At 30.2% G+C, this 21122-nt stretch overlaps 2 long non-coding RNA genes across 4 annotated transcripts; both read right to left on the bottom strand.

Annotated features, from left to right (window-relative positions):
* Positions 1-2943: 2943 nt before the first annotated feature.
* LOC142223077 (uncharacterized) lies at positions 2944-5060 on the bottom strand. 3 transcript variants are annotated; one of them, XR_012718545.1, is made up of 10 exons: positions 4697-5060; positions 4523-4616; positions 4389-4453; positions 4185-4292; positions 4015-4103; positions 3830-3897; positions 3634-3656; positions 3445-3505; positions 3237-3313; positions 2944-3140 (listed from the first exon to the last, which is right to left on the bottom strand). It is a non-coding gene; the product is annotated as an uncharacterized LOC142223077 (long non-coding RNA). The 3 variants fall into 3 exon arrangements; XR_012718543.1 differs by having other exon boundaries at positions 2944-3144; positions 4697-5058; XR_012718544.1 differs by having other exon boundaries at positions 2944-3144; positions 4185-4257; positions 4697-5057.
* An 11200-nt stretch (positions 5061-16260) lies between these two features.
* LOC142223075 (uncharacterized) lies at positions 16261-16757 on the bottom strand. Its single transcript, XR_012718542.1, has 2 exons — positions 16533-16757; positions 16261-16475 (listed from the first exon to the last, which is right to left on the bottom strand). It is a non-coding gene; the product is annotated as an uncharacterized LOC142223075 (long non-coding RNA).
* Between the last annotated feature and the right edge of the window lie 4365 nt (positions 16758-21122).

Genomic DNA, 21122 nt, shown 5'->3' with positions numbered 1-21122 from the left:
AAACCTATCACATTAGTTTGTGATGCTAGTCCCACGGGAGTAGCAGCTGTCCTGTCACACGTGATTGGAACTGAAGATCGCCCAATTGCATTTATTTCTAGGGCATTAACAGCTGCAGAACAAAATTACAGCCAGCTCGACAGCGAAGCATTGTCTATAGTTTTTGCCCTCGATAAATTTTTTATGTATCTTCATGGCAGAGAATTTACATTAATTACAGATAATAGGCCATTATCAAGAATATTTCACCCGGAAGCAAAAACGCCAGCAATGACATCTGCGCGATTATTACGATACGCATCATTCCTTCAAGGTTATAATTATAAAATAGAGCATAGAAAAGCTGATCAAATTGTACACGTCGATTGCCTATCAAGATCTCCTATTGAAAGTCCACCAATCAAGAAACATTATCTGGACAAAGAAACAGAAGCAATTCAAGATCAAAAAATTAATGAAATTTCTACCTTATCAATTACAGCGGTGTCCATAGCAGATGAGACAGACCGTGATATGGAACTATCGCAGTTAAAAAAGTCATTAATTAATGGAGAAGTTTCAGATCCAGAATACTCAATTCAAAATGGCGTCTTATTCAGAGACAATAGGGTTGTCATACCCGCTAGTCTCCGCGACGAAATTCTACAGGAACTACATAGGACTCATATTGGTATTGTTAAAATGAAACAATTAGCAAGAAGGTATTGTTTCTGGAAAGGGATCGATAAAGACATTGAGCATATGGTGAAGCAATGTCAAAACTGTGCGATGGTGAGAAATAATCCTCCAAAAGTTGAACAACATCATTGGGATGAGCCTACAGAAAATTTTGAGCGTGTACATATAGACTACGCTGGTCCATTTTTAAATCATCATTTTTTAGTACTGGTAGATGCGAAATCAAAGTGGCCTGAAATACGAGTAATTAAAGAATCGCCAACTTCAGAAAACACCATACGATTATTAAATTCAATTTTTTCAGCACATGGATTTGCTGAAATAATTGTGTCTGATAACGCGACAATATTTCAAAGCTCTACTTTTAAGCGATATTGCAGTGAAAATGGAATAATTCAAAAATTTATAGCTCCAGGTCACCCGGCAACAAATGGATTAGCCGAGAGATATGTTCAAATTTTAAAAACGAAACTAATGGCAATGGAAGAAGAAAACGTTCCACTACAAGTAAAAGTGCAAGAAATCCTGATGAAATACCGTGCAACCCCATTATCATGTGGCGAAACTCCAGCAAAATTATATTTGGGACGAGACATTCGAATCAAACTAGATGCTATACGCCCAATGAAGTATCAAGCTAAGAAACAAAGTTCCAAACCTGCTATTCGCCAACTTAGCGTGGGAGAAAGGGTACAGGTGAGATGGTACGCCCAAAATAAAGAAATTTGGAAATTTGGTGAGGTGCAGAAAAAATTTGGTAATTGCCATTATCAAGTAAAGTTAGACAACGGTTACGTTATTAAACGCCACATCAATCAACTATATAAAACTTCAGTGAAACATTCTTTTGAAAATACTTCTAACACACACAGCTCACAACATAAGCGACCTCAACTAGAACAGATAATAATACAACGACGTACTGGTCCAACTCAAAACAACCCTCAAGGTCGAGAACTGCAGCAAACAATGCCAACACCACTTAAAAGATCAGCCCGCATCAGGAGACCGCCTCCACAACTAAGGGGGCATGTCCTTTATTAGCGTGGGAGACTGTAGTGTCTTTCACATCTGCATTGGAATCTCTATTTGTTATACAGGTTTCAATCTGTCATCACTTCATCCTTTTTATATACTTTTATTAATATCCATTTTAAGTACTAAACTTCGCGTTACATAGCAGCCATTTTTTTAAATCGTTACAGTATAGGCTTAACACTCAATCAGCTAGCGTCGTTACGTAATTGATCATATTGTCTTTTTATTGTTTAATAAAGTAATAGTTATGTTTTTAATATGACATTACGTGTTCATCATTATTTCATAAATGGATTTTGAGCGGTAAAAACACAACAGTCCTGTTTCTGCTCAAAGACGATCCCTATTGATTTTGGAAAAAATCGGTTCAGATTTAGATAAGCTTCCATAAATATTTTTCACCGATCTGGTCATAATTAACGTGTATATCAACCGATCTTCCTCAAATTCCGTACATCCGAATATTTTATGAGTCTCGAAAAACTTGCAAAATATCAGCCAAATCGGTTCAGATTTAGATATAGCTCCCATATATAGCTTTCGCCCGATTTACACTCATTTGCCCACAGAGGCCAATTTTTTGCTCCGATTTAGTTGAAATTTTGCACAGGGAGTAGAATTAGCATTATAGCTATGCGTGTCAAATTTGGTAGGAATCGGTTCAGATTTAGATATAGCTCCCATATATAGCTTTCGCCCGATTTACACTCAAATGACCACAGAGGCCAATTTTTTGCTCCGATTTAGTTGAAATTTTGCACAGGGAGTAGAATTGGCATTGTAGCTATGTGCGCCAAAGTTGGTTGAAATCGGTTCAGATTTAGATATAGCTCCCATATATAGCTTTCGCCCGATTTACACACACTGAAAAAACAGTGAACCCTTTTCCATTGCAAAATGAACTAAATTGTAGTAATATTGACCATGATTTAGCCCTTAAGATTTTTTTCAACTTGTCTAGTTTATAATTCTCTTAAATTTTAGTTAATCTATAACATTGTATTTTAGTTCATTTTTACAACACCATAAGATTTATATACCCCTACCAAGTTAAAAAGTCAGTATTATTTTGGTTTACCTGCTTATTTTTTGGGAAACCCGATAATAAAAAGTGGTTAACAGTCTCCTTAAAATGTCGACGACTAAACTATTTTTAAATCAATCATTCCACAGTACAGAGAAATTAAATAATTAAGGGAACAACAACCCGTTTTACTATTATGACAATTTTCATACATTAAAATTCAACTTTCTTTAAGCAAAAGTACTTTATTATGAAAACTTATGATGAGAGTTCTTAATACAATGTTTTTGTGAATAAAAATTATGACCACGTGGAACAAGAAAGTAGTTTATTTTAACTCGCTATTTGGAAATTTTGACTTTTCCTTAGTTTTTTATTCATCGTTAGTATATTCACATATCTTGCTGAAAAAAATGGAAGGAATAATGAAAATTTTTAAAAATTAACATGTAATAAAATATAATTTTTTAGCTCTTTCAATTAGCTTGTAACATACCATATTTGGGGGCATTTTATTAAATGGTGTAAGGAATTCCACTTTTCTTAGATAAACGTACCTCATAAAGTTTGTACCTGAAACAATTAGAGAAATAATGAATTAAGTAATATATTAACTCATAAAATTGTGTTGTTATCGATGTGAAGGACATAATACAATAAATATTCTTGTTAAAAGAAAGCCAAAGTTTTAATATAAAACTTACCAATTCTCTATTACATTGTACGCTGAGGTTAAAAAGTTATCGAAATTCATTTGGGGTTACTCTGAAATGAAATATTTATTTTTTACATTAAATAAAAAACATTAAATTGGTTTCCAAAAATCTAATTAAAGAAATAATATGTATAAAAAAGTAAATAATCTGGTTAAAAGAATGTTAAAGAAAGCTTACCAATTCATAAAAATGTTGTTATTCTGAAATTAAATATTTGTTTTTTACATTAAAAATATTAAATTGGTTTCCAATAATATTTAATTAAAGTAATACTAAAATAAGGTATTAAAAACATGTAATTTTGATAATAAAAAGGTCATAAAAACGTAAATATTCTAGTGAAAAGAAAGCCAAATTTTAAAAGAACACTTACCACTTCTCAATTAAATTATACGCTGAGGAGGAATATAAAAATATGCCCGAATCCATCTTGGGGTTGCTCTGAAATTAAATATTTTTTTTACAACAAAGAAAAAAATAATAATAATTAGCAAATAATGATATAAATAAAAAAATATCATTTTTAAAAGAAAACCACATTTTAAAAAGAATACTTACCAATTTATGATTAAACTATATGCTGAGGTGTAACAAAAATTTTCCAAAAATATTTGATTAAAGTAATACTAAAATAAGGTATTAAAAAGCTGTAATTTTTGACAATAAAAATGTCATTAAAACGTAAATATTCTAGTGAAAAGAAAGCCAAATTTTAAAAGAACACTTACCACTTCTCAATTAAATTATACGCTGAGGAGGAATATAAAAATATGCCCGAATCCATCTTGGGGTTGCTTTTAACTTAGATATTTTTTACAACAAAGAAAAACATGAAACTTGTTAAAAAAATTAATAATAATAATTAGCAAGTAATAATATACATAAAGAATATTATTTTTTAAAACAAAACCACATTGAAAAAGAACTCTTACCTATTTATCATTAAACTATACGTTGAGGTGTAACAAACAATTTTCCAAATTCATCTAGAGTTACTCTGAAATTGAATATTTATTTTTTACATTGAATAATAAAAATTAAATTAGATAAAACAATTTCAATATACTTTCCATTTCAGCATTTTTTTCTAAATATTGAACATTCTTAATAACTTTTTTTCTAAGCTACCGATCATCACTTCGCCATCGTACATCTCATCGCTAAAATATTAATAACTTTCATTTCAAAGTTTTAATAAACAACACCAATATATGTCTAAAAAAACCAAAATATTCCATACCTTTATATTCCCTTGTTACATAATTGCTAAAAAGATGCAACAGCCCACGCCAACGCCAACTATATAACTGAAGCATGCCAAACAAAACCAAGCAACACCAAAACATTCCTACAACAACAAAAACACATGTGCCTTCATTGAAAACAACACCTCATCCAGACAAATAAACCATTCGCCAATAATAAACACACACACAAACCACTGAAAGAACAAAAACAACCCCACGCTCAGATATACACAACATCCCCATCACTCGCTACCATTTCTCATTATTGCATTGCATGCTCTCACTCTCAAAAAAAAAAAAAAAAATTCAAGTAACAGCATCTTTACATTAAACATATTCCACTTTGACGAGAAAGATCTCTGTACTATGCATTAGTTCATCGCATCTGTCCACAATTTACTCTAAAAACAATACTCTTAAATGGATATCAGTATAAGAACGATGAAACGTTTAACTTAAAATTAGCAAAAACTTCATGAAATGATATCTACCCATTTTTGACGAAAATGTCTATAAATTTAATTACATGTGATCTAAAAATATTTCATTGGGAAATTTTTTACCAACAATTATTAACCATAGGAATTGTCAGTAAGAAATTGCTATCCACTTTCAAGTTCATTTTTCGTAAAAACATATTTTCTCATACAAAAAAATCTTATGGTAAATTGCACTTATTATTTAGAAAATACTTTACATTTCACAAGTAGTTTTATAGCATGACAAACGAATTTTTAACTACCAGTTAAGAAATTTTTTAAGGAAATTTCCATCGTATTTTGTAGGCAATGAACTAAACGATTGCTACTTAGAATTTGTAAAATTTCCTTTCGAGTAGTTAATTTTCGTTGAAGATACGAAAAATGAACTAAAATTCTGGAAAATTCTTGTAATAAATTATTGTAAAAATCTTCTTAAATTTACGAGACACTTTTTTTTCTGTGCACAAATGACCACAGAGGCCAATTTTTAACTCCGATTTAGTTGAAATTTTGCACAGGGAGTAGAATTAGCATTGTAGCTATGCGTGCCAAATTTGGTTGACATCAGTTCAGATTTAGATATAGCTTCCATATATATGTTTTTCTGATTTCGACAAAAATGGTCAAAATACCAACATTTTCCTTGTAAAATCGCCACTGCTTAGTCGAAAAGTTGTAAAAATGACTCTAATTTTCCTAAACTTCTATTACATATATATCGAGCGATAAATCATAAAAAAAAATTTTGCGAAGTTTCCTTAAAATTGCTTCAGATTTAAACGTTTCCCATATTTTTTTTACTAAAATTGTGTTTCACCCTAGTGCATTAGCCAACTTAAATTTTGAGTCTATAGATTTTGTAAAAGTCTATCAAATTCTGTCCAAATCGAGTGATATTTAAATGTATGTATTTGGGACAAACATTTATATATAGCACCCAACACATTTGACGGATGTGATTTGGTATCCAAAATTTAGATCTACAAAGTGGTGCAGGGTATAATATAGTCGGTCCCGCCCGACTTTAGACTTTCCTTACTTGTTTTCATATAAATATCATAAATTTTAATTTTAAGTTGCACGCGCCCGGTTAGACGTGTCAGACACTGTATGTCGCAAACATATTATACTAGTCTTATATACTTGCCCTTAAAAATAATGTGCCAAAAATTTTGAATTCCAAACATATAATTTTTAACCCAAACTGATGAAAAACAGTATTTTTCTTCCGTGTATAAAAAGCTCATAATCTTGACGTAAATAAATAACCATAATAATGCGTATTTTATGCTAAGTAAAATTTTCTTTTTAATGACAAGAAATTTGTGCCCCACAATATTTGTTCAGCGTATGAGATGTGATTATATCCGTTACCTACTGTATTACATTTTTACCGAAACATAAAGATGGGTCATATTTCTTAAATAACAATGTTTTTTGGGCGATAAAAGTCAGGCGTGAGAGATATAAAAACTGTAACAAATGAACTAGAGGTGGGCACATGAGTAATCAGTGATGCCAACTCCCAAAGGACAAAAACCACCCACCATAAAAACTAATCTAGCCAGTTAAAATTCAATGTACTACTAAAAAAATCCAAAGATGTATTTTAGAAATTTTGGGTATTGATTTGAAGTATTTTTAATTTTATCTATCTAAGCGTAAAGGTTTATAATTGTTAATGCTTATTTTACTTTCCTTCAATTCATTTTGATCAGTAATGACTTTCAAATTTCAAAATATATTTTTTTAGAGGAGAACATAAATTTGAGTACATTAAAAAGGGAAATATTAATATTTGAAGGGAGTCTATTTCATAATTCAGTTATGAGTGTTTTTGCGTATTTAATACAAACGGTTTTAATGACCCTTTATTAAGTTCAGAAATTGTGCACTCGTCGCTAGACTTTTCAAAAGAATACCCTAAATAACAATATTGATTAAAAAAGGGATCAATACCACCTTCATAACAACCAAAATCTATATTTCGCAATATAGTTGAGTTTCTTAAGCTTTAATTTGATGCTTTTTACTTTTTCTTTTGAGAGTGCTAAATGCGAATAAGAGTTTAAAAAAATCTCACCGACGAGCATAATATGATAGTCGTTATTAAATGTAGGGACAGTCTGAGCATTTTATAAATAATTGACCTGGGGTACCTGACTGATAACGTGAGCATGATTAAAATCGTGAGTGTTATTTAGTTGTTAACGTCTTATGTGTCCCTAAAATTGTAAGCGAATCATAAGCGTAGGAAGGCCTCTGGGGAGGGGGCTTAGACCCCCCAGAAAAATTTTAGCCCCCCAGAATTTGAAACTCTATTTATGATTTTCCATTTTTCAATAAATGTCAATAGTTTTTTTTTTTTTAATTTTTATATCAATTAAACAAGTATATACAATCGCACAAAGTTCCGCTAAAGACTTCCATGAACAATCGAATTACTTGGGTTGTGGTAGCAGTTGCCGATGGCAATGTTTGAAGTCAAATATTTATGAAATAAAGCTGTGGTTGACCTTTTGATTGATATATTGACATTAAAACTATTCTTTCATAAATTAATATCTTAATAATGCTGCGAAAAAGCGTCGCCAAAAAAGTAGTGAAAATGTTCTTTTTGGGTCTAGAAGTGGTGCAAAATTGGCGGAGAAGCAAAATGTCCACCGTTTCAACAGCCGTTGCAATGAATTTGCATCACTTCTTAAGGTGAGATCCGAATTCAGTTTTTTGAATGTGAATTTGAAATTTGAAAATTTTGTGATATTTTCCCAAATAAATAATTTTTATTGTTTTTATGATTTTTAATGCATTCTGACGCTTGTTTGAAACGTTTTCCCTCGAATAATTTCCAAAATTATCGATTTTTCAATAATGGATTTAGCAGTTTTATGGCAAAATTTGAATAATTTGTACCAATTTATTTATTCTTCCTCTTTTTTTAACTATTAAAAAAAAAGAAAACAAAAAATTAACATTAAAATATGAGAAAAAAATGAAGTAAAAAAACTTCCTGTGTAGTTAAAATAGTTTAGGACATTTTTGGAAGTGCTTTTAAAGTTGTGCCTTTAGAACAACTCACATTTTTTTGCTGGGAAAAGTGTGGAACTACTTTTAGTTGCTTTATTATAAATTAATTGTCGAGTTATTTTGATGTCTAATTTTTTGTTCAATTTTATGAAATAAAACATTAATTGAACCTATAAGTTCAGTCTATAAATTTTTAGCTAGGGGGGCTATAGCCCCCCCTAGGAAAATTGTCTAGCTACGCTAATGAAGCGAATTCAACCCGTAAGTGTTATTGTTCGTGAGTGTTATTATTCGTGAGTGTTATTGTTTCGTGAGCCTGTTTTTCCGAAATTCCTTACTCACGCACACTGCCGAAGAAATGATTTTCATGGCTCACACCCCCTTTTCCAAATGTTTTATTTGTTTTGCGTGTCATGTTTTGTAATTTGATTTCCATCACATACACTGTTAGGAAAATATGTTTTTCATATTTTCCGATGTAAACAGAATGTGTTTCGAGCAGAATTTTTTAAACACAATATATTTAAGTGCAAAAATGTAATGTTCGTAAACTAGCATTAAATGTTTGTTAGAATATATTATGTTTGGGACATGAATGTTTCATAAAATAGTATGTGTGAATGTAAACATATATAAATTTACAAATTTCTACACCCAGAAGAAAGGGGCTCTAATGCCAACTAAACTTTATTTTAGTTCATGAAGATTAGTTGATTTTAGTTAAATTTAGCAAAATATGAGTAAATGTTCCTTATTTGAATAATTTTTTGCTAACTTTAATGACGTGAACCAAAAATAAGAAAAAAGGTTGTATACAAATATAGTGCACAATTTTACTAAAAAATTAAATAGTTCATATTTTCCTAAAATGGCAGAAGTTTGCTAAAATTGAGTTCATAAGTCGCTCAAATGAATAAATTTTACTAAAATTGTAACTGTCTTCAACTTCGTGCAGCGCTAAAGACATTTTAACAATTTTTAAATCCAATTTTTCCTTTCAACATATGAAATTTTCTTAAATTACAGAAAAAAATTAATTATTTATAATAATTTTTCTTCAATTTGACAAAAAGTATTAACTTATTTGTAACATGTTGCAATTAGAAAACTATTTTAGTTAAATTTTTCTAAAATAAACCTACATTTTCTTCCACGGTGGGTTCAATTTTTTTGGGTGTAGAAAACATATATATGTTGTGATATTTTATTCAGAGAACGACAGAGATTGTATAGCAGGGATGGAAAATGCAATTTTTAAGAAAGTACAAAAAAGGTATTTTTTGAGCGGAAAGGTACTTTTTACTAAATTTCAACAAAAATTTCACTGGAAAATTATTGTCAAGAGACTAAATTTTAAAGAAAATAAAATTTTGACAAAATTTTCTATATAAATAAAATTTTGCAAAAATTTTCTATAGAAATAAAATTTTGCAAAAAAAATCTGTAGAAAAAAAAATGTTGCAAAATTTTTTCTATAGAAATAAATAGAAATTCCCTATAGAAATAAAATTTGTACAAAATTTTCAATTGAAATAAATTTTTGACAAAATTTTCTATAAAAATAAAATTTTGCAAAAATTCTATATAGAAATAAAATTTTGACAACATTTTCTACCGAAATAAAAAATCGATAATATAGAATCGCATTCTTTTTTCGACTAAAACATTCTTGAAGTTCAATAAAATCCGGTTTTTGACTATGTCTTTTACAAAATCGAGATTTTCTTCCCACATGAACATGTTTGTTTTGCCATATTTGTAAAAGACTATTAGCAAATAAGGTTGATAAAGACTTTCTCAAAATATTAAAATATTTTGTCAAAGCTATTGTACCATAAATCTGATATCGACTCAAAAATGTCTACACAAAAGGTACTAAATCATTCGCGGGGGTACTACGGTACTGACCGGGGTGAAAAAGTATTGAAAAAAGTACTATAGTACTGCATTTTCCATCCCTGTTGTATAGAGACAGAAATTGCGATGGAAACCGAGATGGTTGACGAAAGATAACAATATAACTGCTGCTTGTATGTTGTTTCGGAAAACTGTTTTATGAGTTCATTTGTTTTGGCTATGCGCTTGGCATGTTAATAGCGTAAGTGCAGCAAATGTGGTATACCCATTTGTTTTTTGTTTTTGTCCGACGAGGCAAAGATTTCACCACATTCATTTTACTAGTGTTAGCCATCCATGCAACTCTGAGAAAAAAATGAAATCCATAATTTCGGATATATTTGAGAATTTATTGAAAAACTCATAAAACACGAATTCATAAAATGTGCAGGTAAATAATGTAGTACACCATATTGTAGATGTTTTTTGTAAAAAAAAATAAATGCAAAATATATATAGCAATTGCATATATTTTATGCTTATTTTGTCAGTTATTTACATCCGAAAATTTATAAATTAAAATATACCTTCACACAAAATGAAATGATTAAGAACCACCCAAAAAACCATTCGAGCACAGGTAAATGGGATTATTTTTTTCAACTGGCCCAAATAAACCCCTTGTTCTGGTTTACGAATTCGCAAAACGCAAAATTTTCTTCTATCGCTAGTTCCCGAACCACAATGATGATGAATGAAATTTTTACATACTGCTCCTATGGATAAGAAAATTAAATGGAAGCAATTTCTTGGCAAAATATAAAGTGGTTCAGAAGTTATTTACAGATAAAAAATTTGCATTTTGCGAATAAAGAGTTGCAAAAATCAAACTTATCTTTGATTGCTTCATTCTCTGACAGCCACAAAAAAAAAACCCTAGAACTAGTAGAAAGTTGTTCACTCGTAAATAAATTTGTGGGTTGTTAATTTATTGTTTAGGGCTTAAATATAAATATTTTTTTTTACACAATTTTTATTTTTACCATAAAAAAAACAATATTTATATGAAGTACTGTTCTTTTCTGGCTGTAAATCTTTAATAACCCACATTTCGAAGTTTCATTGTAAAAATTTAATGTAGTAATATGCAAAGTCGAACATCTTTTCAGAATTTTGGAATATATGTTAAAAAAACTTTTTGGTGTTCCGTCGGAGCAGGGATTGAACCCACGACCCTAGGCATGCAAGGCGGACATGCTAACCATTGCTCAACGTGGCCAACAAATGTATGTTTCTGTTAAATAATGCTTTGTTTGCATCGGCTCGTGGGCGCCTCAAACTATGCAATATAAATATAACTGTTTGTTTGCGTTGATGGCTATAACGATATTTGTCTGTTGATGACAATAACAGCTACGTAGCCCAAAGGATAGTGTGTTGGCTTACAAACTGTATTGACCTCGGTTCGATTCTCCGTGCAGGCGAAATCTTAAAAATTTATAACATTGAATAATTCCTTCAACATTGTTCGTATTTCAGGAAAAGGTGCTAAGAAGAATCCTAGTGGAAATGAGAAAGATGTGAGGGAATATGCAATTAGGCAGAAGTAATTTTTTTTTAGCACAATCTTCTTTGGTAGAAAATGCTTCCAAGCATATAATATTTTTGGGCTCAAAATGCTTCCAAACATATAATATGTTCACATAAAAAAGTTTCGGCAATATCCAAAAACATATGTGCGATTTTTTGAGGTTGTATGTTGATGGTTTTGTTATAAACACAAACCTAAACAGAATTTTAATGTTTTTCCTCATAATAACCGACTATCTCAACATGGGCGGTACTTTGGGAAAAATGTTTTCAAATATAACGAAAATTTTCTTGATACGTATAAAAAATAAGCTGGGCATTTTGGCAGCACTTTGAAGTGTAATTATATAACATTATATTATATACTTATATACTTGATACTAAACTAAAAAAATTGAACTCTCTATTTCACTAAAGCCAATTTAACTTTATTTTAGTTCATGGTATTATTATGTTTGGAGAAAGTTTCTTTTACTCTAATAATTTTTTGCGTACGTTAGTCAAATGAACTAAAAAATGCGGAAAAATTATACACAAATAAAGCATAAAGATTTACTAAGTTCGTACTTGTCATAGTTCACAATTTCTTTAAATTTGAAAATTTTACTACAAATGCGCCTATCTTGGACTTCGTATGGCACTAAAGATATTCTTGCAATTTTGAACTCCAATTTTTCCTTCAAATTACAAAATTTTCTTTAACATGTGAAAAAAATAATTATGTCTAAAAAATTTTCTTGAATTTGTCGAAAAATATTGACTTATTTTTGTGATATCGGCGTGATGTTAGCGTTTGTAATACCGTTTAGTTAAAATTTTCTAAAATTAAACAAACTTGTTCTTCCTGGTGGGTTCACTGTCGTAAATTTATATCAAATACCTTACAGACAGCTATGCTCTTTGTAATTGCTTAGTTGGCCCAGAGTCCATGCACGCAAAGAAAAAAAAACGTTTGGTAAACGTGTACCGAAAACGTTTTTCTTTTGTTACGAGTTTTTGGAATTTCTTCGAACATTTTAAACTTTTATCACAAAAAAAAACCGTTTGTTACATAATTTTTATTTATTTTTTTTTTTTTTTCAATAAAAAAAATATTTTTGAACCAACAACACAGTCCACTTCGTTTATATCAAGCACTGTGCTTTTCTGACTTTAAGTGTTTAATAAGACACATTTTACAGTTTCATAGTATAATGTTGAACACCTTTTCGGAATCTTCCGAACATAACTGGAATATATGTGAAAAAAAAACTTTGGTCGAAGCAGGGATCGAACCCACAACCCTTGGCATGCAAGTCGGACGTAGCAACCACTGCTCCACGCTGCCAAACTAAATGTTTGTTTCTGTTAAATAAACTTTGTTTATTAAACTTATATGGATATTTATCTATTGATGACCATAACAGGTACATAGCTCAGTGGTTAGTGTGTTGGCTTACAAAGTGCATGGTCCGCGGTTCGATTCTGCGTCCAGGCTAAAGGTAGAAAAATTTTAAAAATTTATAAAATCGTATAATTTCTTCTACATTGTTGGTATTACAGGAAAAGGTATTAAGAACTAAAAAACCTCATGGATGTGAGAAAGATGTGAGGGAAAATGGAATTAGCAAGAAAACAATGTTGTTTTTTTTTTTTTTTTTGAGTTAGTCTTTATGAAATTGTTTTTACATCCTGGAAAATAATAAACGTTTATCACAAAAAGTATATACTCTTCTTCCAAATACACTTCCTTATAGCGAAAAGCAAATGAGAAACGAACTTTGTTTGTCTAAAATTTCGTTTGGGAGGAAAGAATTATTATTTGCGTGTACCCAAGTTTAGTATATTTTTTAAAGATACTTGGAATAACAAAAAATTCAAAAAGTTATGACATTTTCTTGATTTTTTTAAAAATAAACTAAAACATAGAAATTGCAATAAACATAAATACATTTAAGCATTAACACAGGTGCGCTATCCGATGAAAAAATCATCGAGATGTTTAGTTCAAAGTACTGCGATATTACCTAAGAACGACTTAATTATATCGTTAAATATTGCAATCGCGTTTTTAAGGAGGCTCTTGTTGTACTCAATGTTACTGCAGAAATTGAGACTTTGGAAAGTAAAATTTGGATAATCGATGTCTCAAATACGACTAAAACTAAAATTAAAGATTTGTTTCAATAAGAACGTTTGGGCACTTGTACCCCAATACTTAAATGCGAACGTGAAGTAAAATCAGTAAGGCGATCCTTGGTATGCAAGGCGTACATACTTTTCTTCGAAATAACTTCCTTTAAGCAAAATATGAGAAACGAAATTTGTTTGTCTAAAATTTCGTTTGGCAGGAAAGAATTATTTTTTTGCGTGAGCACGAAGTGATATTATGAATGACATTTTTTTCAAACCCCCTTAATGTACATACAAAATTCAATGATTGAATATTAGATGTGTGAAGTGCGTCGAGGACAAGGCATTGTTTTTCGTGCATCCACATGTGAATATTGAAAATTGTATTTTTATTGTTTGTACTAAACTAAAACTAGGGACTTTGTTGTGTTTATTTTAAATACATGCTGTTCGTTTATTTTTATCGGATGTTTTACTTAATTCTTTTAATACTTGTTCCCCTTTAAAACGTTTTTTTTTTTTTTGTATAAATCATATATATGACAAACTGTTCAAGTATGCCACATGCAAGCTTGCTACGCACAAACAAATATAACCATTGAAAAGGGGATATTGCAAACATTGTTATTTTGCTTCTTTGAAAAATGACAACAGTTTGTATTTTTGACGTAAATAAACACCTTTTTATTTCAAAATCAAAGATTTCGTTTATGTCAATCACTATTTTCTAAACAAAACGTGTGGACTAATGCAGCAAATTTAACACATTTTGAGATTGGGGTAAAATATTAATAAAGTACTACTCAATGAAAACGTTCCAATTTGAGCCTTTTGAAAATTGAAATTGCATTATTTCCTTTTTCCCCACAAGTTGTACGTTTGGTATGTTTTTAACCAAAGTATTTTATTTCTAGTCTGCTCTACACAGCAAAAAACATGCCTGGTTCCAAAGATTCGGAGCCAAAGAAGCGGGAAATTGAGGTAAGAATACATTTAAGACACATTTCTCTAACAATTTTGAGTATCGCGTACATGATTCTAGGAAACAAATTTTTATTTATTTGTTTTTGTTTTTTTTTTTTTTAATTTATTTATTTGTGTCATTTAAGAACGTGTTTACGAAAACTTAAATTTCCAAATTCAGACTGGACTTCAAGTAGAAATTATGCTATGTTTCAAGTAAAAACTGTCTTTAAAAAAAAGTATTGAAAAACATTTCCTATTTTTGAAAGCTTTTTTACTTCTTGACTACTCAAAAAGTCAACAATAGTAACCCTTTCGACCTTAAAGTTTCCTGTGGGCAACTTCGTATGTTTTGAGACTAACTGTCAGTGTTGTTTTTTTTGTTCATAAAACTGTAACGGTATCGAAAGCTACGCCCAGAAAAAAAGTGCCTTCGGAACTAAAGGAAAAAATGTTCATCAATTTAGTTTAGCCAATTTATTTCCATTAAGTTAAATTTTTGTTTAAAATAATAAAATTTACTTGCTTCAGTAAAAAAACTGAAAGCAGTTAGGAATAGTTCATTAACTAGAATAAGGCATGGAATTTTACTAATACTGTTTTCTTCGCTGGGTATAAGAATTTACTACTGAACAAGAAAATTATATTCACTGATTACAAAGCATTCGTAAAAAGAGTAGCCGGTGATTCTTTTTTATTATATTTTTTATTCTAATTAATGTTATAATTTAAGTCAATTATTCAAAGAATTGTGTAGTTTTTGGGTCATATATGGTCTAGCGACTTGACTCTTTATGAAATAAATAAATAAATAAATAAATAAATAAATAAACAAAATATGAACTAAAACCAAGTTTCCTCAAATTTAGTAAAATTTCTTATAAAATGATAATTCTGACTTCCTTTATTATAAAAAGCTTATCATACATACGAATAAAACTTGGCATAGAAAATTATTTTAGTTCATTCGTACTAAGAAGTATTCAAACCTTTTAAAACTTAAGGAGACACACTTGTTAGAATATAGCAAATTTTCCTATATTTCTTTTATCTACCTGTAATCGATACCTGTCATCTACGTAATCGATATGTTTGCGCGTGGGTTGTTTTTTTTGATTGTTAAAAAATAATATTGTAAAATAATATAATAAATAACAAATAAAATATATAAAATATTTGTTATTTTAAATTAGTGAGTAAAATTTATGTTCGTGATGGTGTATAAAGAAAGAAAACAGAATAACAACCCCTTCATTCGTCTTCATTTTGGAATCTTCAATTAACAGGTAACATCCCTGCCAACATTTTTTGAATTTGGGGACTCTTTTGAGAATCCCCACTACGTCGAAAACAATCATATACGACATCAAAAACTCGTCGGAAAAGCGCCGTCACTATTGAGAAGTTGTACCACGCCAAGTTACTACAAAAATGTTTCGCATGAGTGCAATTATTAGGTGCCTTTATAGATCAATTTAGAACGACGCCAATAAGGGACCCTCCAAACAATCAGAAAAAGTGCATTTTAAGATAGTTGTAAAAGAATCATTGTGGTCGAGTAAAACACGTTTGTTTAGATATTTATTAATTTGATTAAACATTTACAAATTCTTAAAAATATAACATTTATACCACTATCACATTACATTTAACATAATTTTTGGCATTAATGATGATGTTGAGTTACAAGTAGCGAGTTACATGTTGCTGCGTCTATCAACCAGTGTTTTTATTCCATGGAGGCAGCGAGTCTGTAAAATATCTGAAAAACAATCACTTTATTCCATTTGGAAAATCACCAAATTGTTCACCAATATACCTTTCACAATTTTAAGCGTATAATCTATGTTTTCAGAACTTTATTTTCGTTTTTATTTAATTAAAATATAACAAGCTGGATGCGCTTGGCGTTTCACAAAAAAAATGGCTTTTTTAACAGTAGGGATGGCAAATTACTTGCATGTACTTTTTGATGTACCTTTTCATGATGGTTGAAGTGACATTTACGAGTCTGTGGTAACGATGAGGTTGAAATGGAACTTTGAAATGCTGGCAGGGATTCAGTGATTTATGATTTTTTATATTTGTAGGTATTGAAATTGTAAAAGGAGGACAAAATCGTTACGCAGCAACTTATTAAAAGTGAAAGTCACAAGAAGAAGAAAAAAATGCGTTTTACAGTTAATGATATTACATGGAAATTGGAAATAGTGGAATAATAAATTAATATGTCAAGGCCAGTCGATGTTGTTGATTCTTAATAAATGTATTTAATATATTAATAAAACGTGTATTTTATTGAAGAAACAATTGCCTATAAAAACGAAGGTAAGCAGCTCTAAGTTTGAAGTAAAAACGTTTAGCACAAATATGTAAGATTTGTCCCAATGAATGAAAAAAGTTCAATAAAATCATTCCATATATGAATTCAATTCAGTTAAATTTTTCATTCTGTAGTATAAGGGTACATAAATATAGGAAAATGTTAACTAATATATGGAATGCATTCTACATAATTTCAAAGAAAATCACATCATTCGAAAAAATAAAAATGTCTTTGGCGCTATACGAAGTTCAACTTTCTTCGCAATTAGTTCATTTTAACTTAAAGAAGGGCTCACTTTTTTCTGGGTGTATATGTGTTCTCTTCAAGTTGGATAAAAAACAGCTAATTTGGTTGTAAATTACCAAAATTTTGTTCATTCACGTGCCTCAAGAAAAAAATATTTGCGAATTTGAAAAAGGGTTTTTATACATGTGACTATTTTCGAAAATTACAACAAAAGTGTTGAAAATTTTTATTAAATCTATTCTAGTCAAAGACAATACACTTTAGAAGATGGGAATTTGGCTTGCGTCATACCAAATGTTGCATTGACGGCGTTAGGTCCATACATGTTTGTAATTTTTTTATTTGCATTTTTTTTTAATGAAAAACTTAATTTTTTGAATTGAACATTTAACATTGTTTGAGCAATAAATTAAAAATTATATTTTCCCGTTTGTTCCAAGATATTTCCAACTCTTAATTTATTTTTATTTGCATTACAATAGGGCTGTTTTCTTTTAGCACTGGATATCCTAAGCCGTGAAGGACTAGAAGAAAACAGAGTACTCGTTTATCCATCTCCAATATGCAACACTGTCATCAGCTGTTGAAAAAATCACTGAAAAGAAGTGAAATCTTGCATTATTAATGTATGAAATGCTCCAATTAATAATAAATATTTACTGCTGCGATTATTTATGACACTGTGCCACTTTGAACTTCATGTTTTTCGATAAATTAGTCACAATAAATTGCTATTGTGAGTCAATGAAGCGTCACTTTATCAAAATACAATCTGGCAACATCGGCGCGACTTGCACTGATGAGATGTTCTGGATAGAACACCAGCGCAACGATGTTCTGGATAGCCCATACAAATGTTGCATCCAGTGCAAAAAGAAAACAGCCCTAATGTGTCGAACCAAACGCATAAATGACATGTAGGGACCTAGCGCGTTTGATGTTCTCAGCAGCCAATTTACCATCTTCTAAAGTATATTGTCTTTGATTGTAATAAAATATTTGTAAAAGTTAAATCTTAGAATTGCAAAAAGAAACAGGTGAGACATTTTTAAAGTTGTCAATTATGGTAGTAACGTTACATATTTTTGTATATGAGGCCTAGGCAAAAAAGGTTTGACAAACAATCACTCAAAAAAAAGTTTACTTGTATCCAAAGATTTTGACCTTCCCTTAAGGATTTTGGTATTGATTCCGAGCTAAAGATGCGACTTCTTTAAAATAAAGACATCTTTCACGGACCTCCCTGGCTTTAAATCTAGGATAAATAAAATTAAAATTAGATACAGATCTCATTCATTGAATTTTTATCCTCTTTTTGCGATATATTAATAAAGGTATTTATGTACCAACAAATTCCAATTTAAAATCCAAATTATGACAGGTACTTCAAAGTAAAAACAGTTTTCTTAATGTTTAAAAAAAAACTTTAAACCAAAGACGCAAATCCTTAAAATAAGTCTTAGCCTATATTTGAAGCGATTTTATCTTAAATTTAAAGATGCAATATGTCAGTTGAGTTAAAAACTATTTCTTTAAATTAAAAATGTTTTTCTTTATTTTAAGGAAAATTTGCCTTACTTCAAAGATCTACAACTTCAGCAGAGAGACGGAAAATTTCAAGATTTGTGTCCTAAATTTAATGAAAAAAATTTTTGAAGAAAGGATTATAAACTTTCATTTAATTAAAATGTCATAATTTTAAAGAATTTTGTCCTTAACTTTTGGTAAATTTCGATTCCTAAGATTTAAGTTGCATAATCTTCCATATTAGGTCAATATTTTTTTCAGTGATGATACATACTGGTGGATCAGCACAAATATTGGTGCTTTATTATATTTTGGATTTGTAGATTATTAGCTAAAATGGCATGGATTCAAAACAAAAAAACAAAAAATTTTCTTGAATCACGCGTGATTCACGCGAAGCCGAATGAGCGTGAACGGGACTAAACTAAAATGTGTCGTGCGTGAGCGTGAGTAAAAATCAAATTGTGTTCGTGATTGAGTAATCACGCTCACGATAAAATTTCACATTCACAATCCAGTTCACGCTCACTATAATATTCATGTTCACGATAAAATACACGTTCACGATAAAATTCACACTCACGGTAAAACAGAGACACAAAAATGTCACACTCAAGAACAAATTCACGTTCACGATTAAATTTAAGTTCACCGATTTTAATTTTGCTAATGGTTTCGTCGTGAGTTATGAATGTTACTCATCAATAATTGCAGCGAATCATGAGATTTGTCTTGAATCACAAGAATTTTCTGAATCATGCTAATCGTTGTGTCAAGAACATTTTCGTGAATCGCGTGCGCGAGTATGACTTTTCGTTTCGTGAATTTGCGTGAGCGTGAATTCCTACCCGCATGGCGTGCGTGAATGACCAAAGTGTAAAAATAACGACAAATTAAAAAAAAAACAAAAACAAGTAAGGAAAGTCTAAAGTCGGGCGGGGCCGACTATATTATACCCTGCACCACTTGGTAGATCTAAATTTTGGATACCATATCATATCCGTTAAATGTGTTGGGGGCTATATATAAAGGTTTGTCCCAAATACATGCATTTAAATATCACTCGATCTGGACAGAATTTGACTTCTACAAAATCTATAGACTCAAAATTTAAGTCGGCTAATGGACTAGGTTGGAACACAATGTTAGTAAAAAAATATGGGAAACATTTAAATCTGAAGCCTTAGAAAAAATCGCTTCTGTAACATATACTCCCAAACATATTTTGCTTCAAGCATATACATTTTTGGGTATTGCCCAAACATTTATATGTTTGATCTCTACCAATATATAATATGTTTGAAAGCATATTGGTCTAAACAATATATGTTTGGGTAGTCTAAGTTCCAAACATTTTGTATTTTTGCATCCAAATTCAATAATATTGTCTTCAAAAAAACAATATGTTATTATGTGACCATATAAAATGTTTGGAAGCATTTTGCACCCAAAAATATTATATGCTTAAAAAAAAATTCTCCCAAACAATATTGTGCTCAAAATTTTATTTATTTATTTATATATTTACAATCATAATGAATTATGAAAATAAACAGGTAATATAGGTGCTAACAACATAGGTTTTCGACCTGAATGCTCAAAATTTTGTTTCTGCCCAATTGTATATTCCCCGACATCTTTCTCACTTCCACGAGATTTTTTAGTTCTTAGCACATTTTTCTGTAATACAAACATTGTAGAAGAAATTATTCAATTTTATGATTTTTTTTTATTTTAATTTTACCTTTTGCCGGACGGGGATTCGAACAGCGGACCACACAGTTTGTAAGGATCAAAGAAGTAGCTGATCAATTGCCCAAGGAAAAATAAAATGTTAATTTTGTAATAACAAGCAACAACCACCAACTTAATTCAATATCGCTCCCTGTTAAATAGCGCTCCAAGCTACTAAACACATATATGTTTATAGGCTATTTCTAAATTAATATATGTTTGCATCCAAGCATATTATATTTACAAACATTTTATGTCCCAAACATAATATGTTCTAACATATTAACATATATGTCCCAAACATGTTATGCTAGTTTATGAACATTATATTGTTGCACTCAAAAATATTGTGTTTAAAAATTTGTGTTCCAAACATATAATGTTTATAGCCAAACATATGAAAAACAGTCTTTTTCATCCGTGTATATCTAAATCTGAACCGATTTCAACCAACTTTGGCGCACATAGCTAATTCTACTCCCTGTGCAAAATTTCAACTAAATCGGAGCAAAAAATTGGCCTCTGTGGTCATTTGAGTGTAAATCGGCCGAAAGCAATATATGGGAGCTATATCTA

Source organism: Haematobia irritans, chromosome 2 (assembly GCF_050003625.1).
Source record: "Haematobia irritans isolate KBUSLIRL chromosome 2, ASM5000362v1, whole genome shotgun sequence".
Classification (NCBI taxonomy): domain Eukaryota; kingdom Metazoa; phylum Arthropoda; class Insecta; order Diptera; family Muscidae; genus Haematobia; species Haematobia irritans.
The sequence above is the reverse complement of the archived record's forward strand: the minus strand, read 5'-3'. Positions and strand labels throughout refer to the sequence as shown.